This window comes from Cebus imitator, unplaced genomic scaffold (genome assembly GCF_001604975.1).
Source record: "Cebus imitator isolate Cc_AM_T3 unplaced genomic scaffold, Cebus_imitator-1.0 Scaffold281, whole genome shotgun sequence".
Taxonomy (NCBI): domain Eukaryota; kingdom Metazoa; phylum Chordata; class Mammalia; order Primates; family Cebidae; genus Cebus; species Cebus imitator.
Window position 1 is genome coordinate 2,963,613 of NW_016107596.1, and position 9,957 is coordinate 2,973,569.

Sequence of the window (9,957 nt, forward strand, 5' to 3'; positions counted from 1 at the left end):
GCAGTACTGCAGGGCTGATAGAAGCTGCCTGAACATGGTCTGGGCCTCTTGCTCCTCCTCCTCTTCCTCCTCCTCCTCCTCCTGGATGTGGCTGTGGTGGCATATCTGGTGGTGGAGTTTTCTTCCTCTGGTTACTCCATCACCACATAGATGGTATCAATTTCCTTGTAGTGCTGAATGATATTTGGGCAATGGAGAGCCTTCATGACACCCACCTCTCTCTGGAGAGCAAGGCCAGCCTTCTTAGGGATGATGTGGATGGCAACTTAGGTCCCAGGTAGCCTGTGCTGGGCCAGTTCCCTGGTGGATGTTAATATCTTTTGAAGACTTTTCTCAAAGCATTGCTTGGGTAAGCTTTCAGAGGAGGAAATCAGGGCACACAGCTATTGTGTACAGCACTGACAGCATGCAAGAAAGAAAGACTCTCCCATTCCTGTCCTTTTTGTCTACTCTGTTTGGGGTAACTTTCCCCCTGCCTCTCCTATAGCCTTGTCTAATCTTGCTCTGTGTTAGTCACATAGTCACATGGCCACCAGCTTCACTGGCCCATTTGCTGATCATCTTATCTCTCTTTTATTTTTGTTTTGTTTTTTTGCTGGAATCCTGCTCTGTCACCCAAACCGTAGTGCAATGGTGTGAACTCGGCTCACTGCAGCCCTCACCTTGCAGGTTCAAGCGATTCTCATGCCTCAGCCTCCTGAGAAGCTGGGACTGCAGGCACACACCACGATGCCCAGCTAATTTATCTATTTAAGGTAGAGTCGGGTTTTCTCTTGTTGGCCAGGCTGGTTTCAAACTCCTGACCTCAGCCTTCTAAAGTGTTGGATTACAGGCATGAGCCAGTGTTCCTGGCCAATAAATTCTTTTTTTTCATAGTATTTATAATTTTTAGAGGAGTTTCAGGTTCATAGCAAAACTGAGTAGAAAGTACAGAGCTCCACCTCCTTTCTCAGACCATCTGGTTCCAGTGAGTTTGCTACCATGACCCCTGCGTCCAGAGAGGAAGACACAACATATCAGGATGATCGCGGTTGTCAATCTGCCTGGCTGTGGGATCCACTCATGATGAGATGCAACCCTTAGGTCTTGTTTATAATTTGGTATGTTATTGCTATAAACAGTCTGTTCTGCGAGTCTCGTGATCTCTGTTTTAATGTTAATGCTAGTAAGTTCTGCCTAAATTCCAAAGTGTGTGGGAGGGGAGGGTGTAGTGAGGTGTGTCTGACTCCTGCTTCCTAAGGCCCGCACCAGTTTTCTGGGTATATTTGAGCTCTCCTTTGGCCAAGAGGGGAATCCATTCATCCCGGTGGAGGGCTCAGGATTTTTTGTTCTCTTTCCCTTTTTCTGTCAAGGCATGCCAGAGGCAGCATGGATGGCCCAGCTTTTCTTTCATCCTGTGTTAATGCCGGGGTGGTGTGCTACCTGCCCCAGGTCTACCATGTCTCCTGTGGGATCCTCCTGGCCAATGGACTTAGAGTCAAAGGACGTACAGCCAATTAAACATTCTAGGCCAGAGGAGAATGGAGGTGGGCAAGCACTCATGAACCTCATTAAGCCTCTGAGGGCTGCGGCCCATCAACCTGGAAACCAAGCTGTCTCTGAGCCTCAATCAGTACTCACTGTGCAAGTGATCGAGAGCAATTACACAGCAGTGGTTATGGGGCCTTCTGATTGCTACGTGAAGGCGCTGGCTCCTGAGGGTATTAAAGCACCAGCTATTAATGCAGGCGGCTCTGAGCAGGGCACCTGGATGGATCTGCAGGGCAAGGGTGAGGCCAGCCTGTGGGCCTGGGTGGGCTGGCGGCACTTTCCACACAGAGCAAATCCAGAGGTGACTTCGGACTTCCCATCTGGGACCCAGAGCAGCCACAGCTCGAGAACACACATAGGCTCTGAGCAGAAATAAAAAATAACTGGCCAGGCTAAAACCCGATCCAGTGACTATAGATGGTGCAGGGCCCTGAAGAAAACGGTGGCGGCCTGGGAGGGAGCCCACCTGGCCAGGCGGGCAGGGGAGGCCCGGGGAGGGATGGAGGAATCGAGGCCTGAGAAACAAGGAGCCAGCCGAGGTGACATCGGGAAGAGGATTTCCTGTGTCTGGAGGAACGGAAGAAGCTGGGTGAGCTCTGTGCAGGGAGGTGCAGGAGGTGCTGGGCCTTGGGGAGTGAGGAGGGTGGGCCCTGATTGCCATCTGGCAACTGTGGGATGAGGCCAGAGGAGGCTGGAGACCAAGAGGCTCCTGCAGGTGTCCCCAGAGCCCGTGGCCCACGGCGTCCCTTTGGAGTCTTCCTGGAGAGCTGTCAGCCCTGATGGTGGGGCTTTGGGGGCAGATGTGTTCTTTCTGAGGTCAACCATCATGGAGTTGTCGGTGGAAATGACTTGGGTCATGTCCAGGCTGAGCGTCTAGTCCTGGAGCAGAGCCTCCAGCCAGCCTGCACGGGGCACATGGGCAGCTGCACCACAGACCTTTAGGGAATGGGACGCAGATGCTGGGGAGTGGTTTCTGCAGCTTACAAGACTGCCAGGCTGCAAGTCAGTACCAGGACCAGCCCTATTGCAGGGAGGGGAACCTGGGAGCAGAGAGGTGAAGTCACTACCCTCAAGGACACGCAGTTACCCATGGTGGGGCCAGGATTCAAACTCAGACTCTCTGCTGCGTGCTGCAGCGCTTCTCTGTGGCTAGAGACTCCTGGAGAACAAACCAGGGCCTGATGCCCAGAGGTTTGACACAGAACAGAGGGGCGTGAGCGACTGGCAGTGAGCAATGTCCTGGGGCCTTGGGCATTTCAAGGAAAGCATGATCTCAGGAGCATATCTCCTGTAGCCTCCCTGTAGATACTGCCAGCCCTTTGAGTCTGCCCTGGAGGCTGGGAGACTCACGTCCTCTCCCCAGCGTGAGTTCTGTTTGAGAGATGGGCTTTCCAGCCATCGTTGCTGCATCGGGCTAAAACTGCCCTGAGAAGCACCTGAGCACATGTTCCCTGCTGGGTGCCCCCCTGCATTAGAAATGACAGAAACTTAAGCTGGCTGGAGCAAGAAAAGGAACTGGCAGGCTCGTGAAATTGACAAGTCCAAGGATGCATCTACCTCAGGCATGGCTGGATCCAGGGGCTCCTGGAGGTCATAAGGAGTCTGTCCTCCTTCTCTGTCCTCTGTATGGGCTTCATTCTCGGGTCAACTCTTCCCAAGTGGGGGGCAGTGATGGTCACCAGTGGCTCTAGGCCTACCAGCTGAGCAGTCCCAGAGAAAACAGGACGCCCTTGGTCAGAGCGCATGTCCAGGTAGGGATTTCATTGGCCAATGTTTGGGGCAATGTCTTGATTTACTATTTGAACCAGTCATTTTGGCCTGAAGAATGAGGTGTTCTGATTGGTAGATCCAGGCCACATGCCAGGGGAGGGGTCAGTCCATTTGAACAGCAGGGTTTTGCAGGTTGTGGAGAAGAGTGCAGGCAGAGGGGAGGGTGTCCCCACTGCTGGTGGGAAAGGAAAATCGTACAATTGCTGTGGACAAGGCATGGCGGCTCCTGAAAAAGCTAAGCATAGAATCACCATGTGACCCAGCAACCCCACTTCTGGGTAAACACTGGGCTGTGCACTTAAAAATGCTTAAGATGGTTTGTTTTATGCTACGTGTGTTTTCCCAAGTTTACAATTAATAACATAGTTTTTTAAAAAGAGCTTGAGCTTCACTGTGTGATGTGAGCACCACAGGCTGTCCTCAAGCAGGAGACATGCACCATCACCTCCAGCAATGCTGGCGCCCCAGCCTCCTTGCAGTCCTGGCCTCTCCTTGCTCACCACCCTCGGGATGCTGGCATCTCTGGCTGCTGCTCACTATATCCAGGGCAGAGCCTCTCTCCCTGCCATGCCCCATTGTGGGCTCCCCATCTTGGCAAAGCCACCTCAGGGTGGAACTCTCCCAACCCTGAAGAAGCGCCCTGAAACCCATGCCCCTTGTTGGTACATTCCAGAGGTGAGGAGGCCTGGGGGCTATGAAGCTAGGGAAGCTCCTGCTTCGATTCCCACTGCCCTTGTCCTGGATCCAACACCAAATAAAAAGAAACAAGTGGAGTATTTGGGGCTTGGCTTCATTGCTGTTGGAGGGTCAAGAGTGGGTGGGCAAGGCCCTGTACCCCAGGGTCCACAACAAGAGCCAGAGGCCGTCAGCAGCTCCTCCGAGCTGCGAGGCCCAGAATTCCCCACCTAGGGACAGATATGGGGCTTCCTATTGAGGGACTCCTCCAGCACCTCAGATCCGGGGGTGGGGAGCATGAGGTTTCACTTTACAGATAAAGAAACTGAGTCTGAAAGAGGAGGCATGGCTTGCCCAAGATCACATGGCAGTGAGTAGAGGGCAGGGACACAGTGCCAGAACTGCCGACCACTGGGAGCCCCCCAACCCTGGAGAACAAGCCAGGCTGGCAAAATGACACCTAGGGGGCATAGGAATGTTAATACCATGACATGGGAAAGAGTGGACCTTGCCTAAACCTCAGCCCTTCTGCAGAGGGAGTGGGTCTATCCCTTCCTCAGCAAGGAGCCAAGATCACCTAAAAAGGAAATATCCACAAGCCACACCCACCTGAAGAAAAGTGTGGCACTGCCTAGTTGTGGGTTGAACTGTAGAAAAGTCTTTTCCTACATAACGGTGGCTCATGCCTGTTACCCCAGCGCTTTGAGGTGCCAAGGCAGGAGGATCGCTTGAGCCGACAAGTTCGAGACCAGTCTGGGCAACATGGTGAAATTGTTTCTACAGAAAATTAGTCAGGCATGGTGACATACACCTGTAATTCTAGCTACTTGGAGGCTGAGGCAGAACTGCTTGAACCTGGCGGGGTGGAGGTTGCAGTGAGCTGAGATCTCGCCACTTCACTCCAGCCTGAGTGACAGAGTGAGACTCAAAAAAAAATAATAATTAGCTGGGTGTGGTGGCACATGCCTGTAATCCTAGCAGGAGAACTGCTTGAACCCAGGAGGCAGAGGTTGCAGTGACTGGAGATCATATCACTGCACTCCAGCCTTGGTAACAGAGACAAGAGATACTCTGTCTCTCTCTCACACACACACACACACACACACACACACACACACACACAGACACACACATGGATAAGGAGGCTGAGGTGGGAGAGTCCCTTGGGGCCAGGAGTTGGAGACTAGTCTGCCTGGGCAACTTACTGATACCCCGCTTTAAAAAATAAAAGAGTAAGAAGGCTGGGCGCAGTGGCTCATGCCTGTAATCCCAGCATGTTGGGGGGGAGGCCAGGGGTTCAAGACCAGCCTAGGCAACATAGAAAGACCCCATCTCAATTTTTTTTTTTTTTTTTTTTGAGTTGGGGAGTCACTCTGTCACCCAGGCTGGAGTGCAGTGGCAAGATCTTGGCTCATTACGACATCTGCCTCCTGAGCTGATGATCCTCCCACCTCAGCCTCCCAAGTAGCTGGGACTACAGGCACGTGCCACCACACATGGCTCATTTTTTTCACATATTTTATAGAGACAGGGTTTTACCATTTTACCCAGGCTGGTCTTAAAATCCTGGGTTCACATGACCCACCAACCTCAGCCTTCCAAAGTGCTGGGATTACAGGCATGACCCACTAAGCCCGGCCCCCATCTCTACACTTTTTTTTTTTGAGATGGAGTTTCACTCTTGTTGCTCAGGCTGGAGTGCAATGGCGCAATCTCAGCTCTCCACAAACTCCGCCTCCTGGGTTCAAGCAATCCCCCTGCCTCAGCCTCCTGAGTAGCTGGGATTACAGGTATGTGCCACCATGTGCAGCTAATTTTTATATTTTCAGTAAAGACAGGGTTTCTCCAGGTTGGTCAGGCTGGTCTCAAACTCCCGACCTCAGGTGATCCACCTGCCTCAGACTCCCAAAGTGCTGGGATTACAGGTGTGAGCCACCACGCCTGGCCTTTTTTTTTTTTTCTTGAGATAGAGTCTCACTCTGTTGCCCAGGCTGGAGTGTTATGGCGTGATCTTGGCTCACTGCAACCTCCACCTCCTGGGTTAGGCAATTCTCCTGCCTCAGCCTCCTGAGTAGATGGGACTACAGGTGTGTGCCACTATGCCTCGCTAATTTTTGTACTTTTAGTAGAGAAGGGGTTTCATCATGTTGGCCAGGCTGCTCTCAAACTCCTGACCTTGAGATCCACCTCCTCATCCTCCCAAAATGCTGGGATTACAGGTGTGAGCCACCATGCCCGACCTACAATTTTTAAAAGGATCAGCTGGGTGTGGTGTGTGCTTGTAGTCCCAGCTACTCAGGTGAGGCAGGAGTTCAAGGCTGTAGTGAGCTATGCTCACACCACTACACTCCAGCCTGGGCGACAGAGTGAGACTCTGTCTCAAAAAAAAAAAAAAATAGAAAAAGTCAGAAGAGCAGACAGACATGAGAAAGCCATGTGAAGATGGAAGCAGGCAGGGCACAGTGGTTTAGGTCTCTAATCCCAGTACTTTGGGAGGCGAAGGTAGGTGGATCTCTTGGGGTCAGGAGTTTGAGACCAGCCTGGCCAACATGGTGAAACTCCATCTCTACTAAAAATACAAAAATTAGCTGGGGCTGGTGGTGCACACTTGTAATCCCAGCTACTCAGGAGGCTGAGGCAGGAGAATTGCTTGAACATGGGAGATGGAGGTTGCAGTGAGCTGAGATTGTGCCACTGTACTCCAACCTGAGCAACAAGAGCGAGACTTTTGTATCAAAAAAAAAAAAAAAAAACTTAGAAAAATGGAAGCAGAGCCACAAGCCAAGGGACACCTGGAGCCATCTGAGAATCTGGAAGGGATTCTAACGCTTAAGCCTTCAGAGTGACATTGTGCTGGGACTTCTGGCCTTTGGAACCAAGAGACTATTAACACATTTGTTGTTTTAAGCCACTCAGGCTGTGTTAATGGCAGCTCTAGCAAACAACACACCAGGCCAGACACTCTAATCTGGAAATCCTTGTGTAACTGCACCAGGAGCAGCATTGTGGTAACAGCCAAATGACCTAACTGGTCTATTCCAACTCTGGAATTCAAACTACATGCCACGCAACCCAGATGCACTTTACAATTAGGAGCAAGAGCAAATCATGAAAAATATGTAGTGTGGTTCCTTCCAGAAACTTCAAAACCAGGCAAAATGAAATACATTGGTTAGGGATGCATGTATACACGGTAAACTTGAAAAGGAAGTAATTCTCCCAAACCAGGGCAGTCATTTCCAACCTCGACTGAACGGGAGAACCCCTTCAGGTAGGTTTTTTTTTTTTTTTTTTTTGAGACAGAGTCTCACTCTGTCACCCAGGCTGGAGTGCAGCAGCGCAATCTCGGCTCATTGCAACTTCTGAATCCCTGGCTCAGGTGATCTCCCCAAGTAGCTGGAACTACAGGCATGTGCCACCATGCCCAACTCATTTTTCTATTTTTAGTAGAGAGGGGGTTTCGCCATATTGTCCAAGCTGGTCTCAAACTCCTGGGCTCAAGTGATCTGCCCTCCTTGGCCTTCCAAAGTGCTGGGATTACAGGTGTGAGCCACTGCCCCTGGCCAAGATGGTAAGTTTTAGATGTATTTTAACACAGACACACAGACACACACACATACACACACACACACACACACACACACACACAAAATCTAACATCTCCCAGCCGTGATCAGGATAGAAACCACCAAATAAAAAGACTACATAGTCAACTCAGAAGAAAGCAAGGTCCATAATAAACATTTACTTTCTTAGCAAATCTTCAAAACCATAACCTGAGGTAGGAACTTTTATTATCACAAGTCCAAAGAGGTCAAGTTACTTGCCCAATGCCACACAGCAAGCAAGTGGCCTGTCCAGGATATGATCTTGGGCTGGTCTGACTGCAGAGTCCAGGATTAAACCTGACTGCATGTTGAGCACTGACCTCATTCTCCTTGGGCCTGGCCGGAGGCCCCACCCTTACTTTGTATGTGTGTGAGGGGTCAGGGACAGAGGAGGACTATTGTAAGTGGAGCCCCAAGCACTGGAGGGTCCTGGAGAAATAAGGGGGCAGGGGTGCCAGGAGCTCGATGGGGGTGTCCCTGGCCCTGGTGCCTGGGAGGAGGAGCCGATGTAGGTGGAGGTGCAAGGGCAGCTGGGCAGCCTGGGAGGGGGTCAGGAGGAGGCGTCTGAGGAGGGCTTCATCCAGGACCTGGAATGGGAGAGGCATGTTGTGTTCAGCCCCACACGTTCCAAGCAGCTAAGTACCCAGCTCTAAGGGAAATGGGAGTAAGGCAAGTGCTTCCTCCATTCCTCCCTTATTTTTAGTAGAGACAGGGTTTCACCATGTTGACCAGGGTGGTCACAAACTCCTGACCTCATTTGATCTACCTGCCTCGGCCGCCCAAAGTGTTGGGATTACAGGCATGAGCCACTGCCCCCAGCCTTTTTGTTTTTGTTTTTGTTTCTGAGACACAGTCTCACTCTGTTGCCCATGCTGGAGTGCAATGGCGCAATCTCTGCTCACTGCAACCTCTGGCTTCTGGGATCAAGTGATTCTCCTGCCTCAGCTTCCCAAGTAGCTGGGATTACAGGTGCCTGCCACCATACCCTGCTAATTTTTGTATTTTTAGTGGAGATAGGGTTTCACCATGTTGGTCAGACTGGTCTCAAACTCCTGGCCTCAAGTGATCCACCTGACTTGGCCTCCCTAAGTGCTGGGATTACTGGCATGACCCACTGTGCCCGGCCAGGAGGGACTTTGTTAAGAAGGTCACAAGAGGACTCAGCACCTGCCGCCTCCCAAGTAGATGCCTGGGCTGGGTTTGGAGGTGTCCACCAGGGACCCCAGTGCATGAGAGCCCTGTGCCTGTGTGGCCCTCCACCAGGAGGCCAGGCCTCAGAGCCAGGCCAGCATTGGAGCCACCCACCACGTGAACGAATGTCTGTGTCCCCCCAAATCATGTGTTGACACCTCATCCCCAAGGTGATGGCATCTGGGGGTGGCACCTTTGGGAGGTGATGGGGTCATGAGGGTGGGGCTCTTGTGGTTGGCATTAATGCCCTTATACTAGAGGCCCCAGAGAGCTCCCTCACCCCTTCTGCCATGTGCTGACAGTGGGAAGATGACAGGCATGACCCAGAAAGCGAGCCCTCACCAGACACCCAGTATGCTGGCTGATCTGGGATTTCCAGCTTCCAGAACTGTGAGCATATATTTCTGTTGTTGGAGAGACCCCATTTACGGTATTTTGTCACGGCAGCCACAACAGACTAAGGTATATGACCATGAGCTCTGAAATGCAGCCAGCACCACATGTTGGAATCACAATATTTGAGGTGTGTTGGGGTCAACCACATGCCGGGCATTGTGGGTGCCTGTAATATTAGCTACTTGAGAGGCTGAGGCAGGAGAATCACTTGAACCCAGGGGGACAGAGGTTGTGGTGAGCAGAGATTGTGCCATTGCACTCCAGCCTGGACAGAAAGAGCAAAACTCTGTCTCAAAATAAATAAAATAAGCAATTCCATTGACAGTATCATGGAAAAGAATACTTTGGAATAAATTTAATCAAGCAGGAGTAAGACTTGTATAGAAAACAACATAGTATTACAGAAAACAAAGAAGACCTAAAAATGGGAAGTGTTTATTGATTTTCATACTTGCTCCTGTTAGAATACAAAGCACCACAAAGTAACATATTCAGTGCCATTCTTACTAAAATCCCAATGATGTTTTTGCAGAAATAGAAAACTCTGGCTGAGGCCAGGCACACCTGTAATCTCAGTACTTTGGGAGGTCAAGGCTGGCAGATCACCTGAGGCCAGCAGTTCCAGAGCAGCCTGGCCAACATGGTAAAACTTTGTCTCTACTAAAAATGCAAAAATTAGCTGGGTGTGGTGGTGCACACCTGTAATCCCAGCTCCTCAGGAGGCTGAGGCATGAGAATCATTTGGATCCAGAAGGCAAAGGTTGCAGTAAACTGAGATCAGTCCACT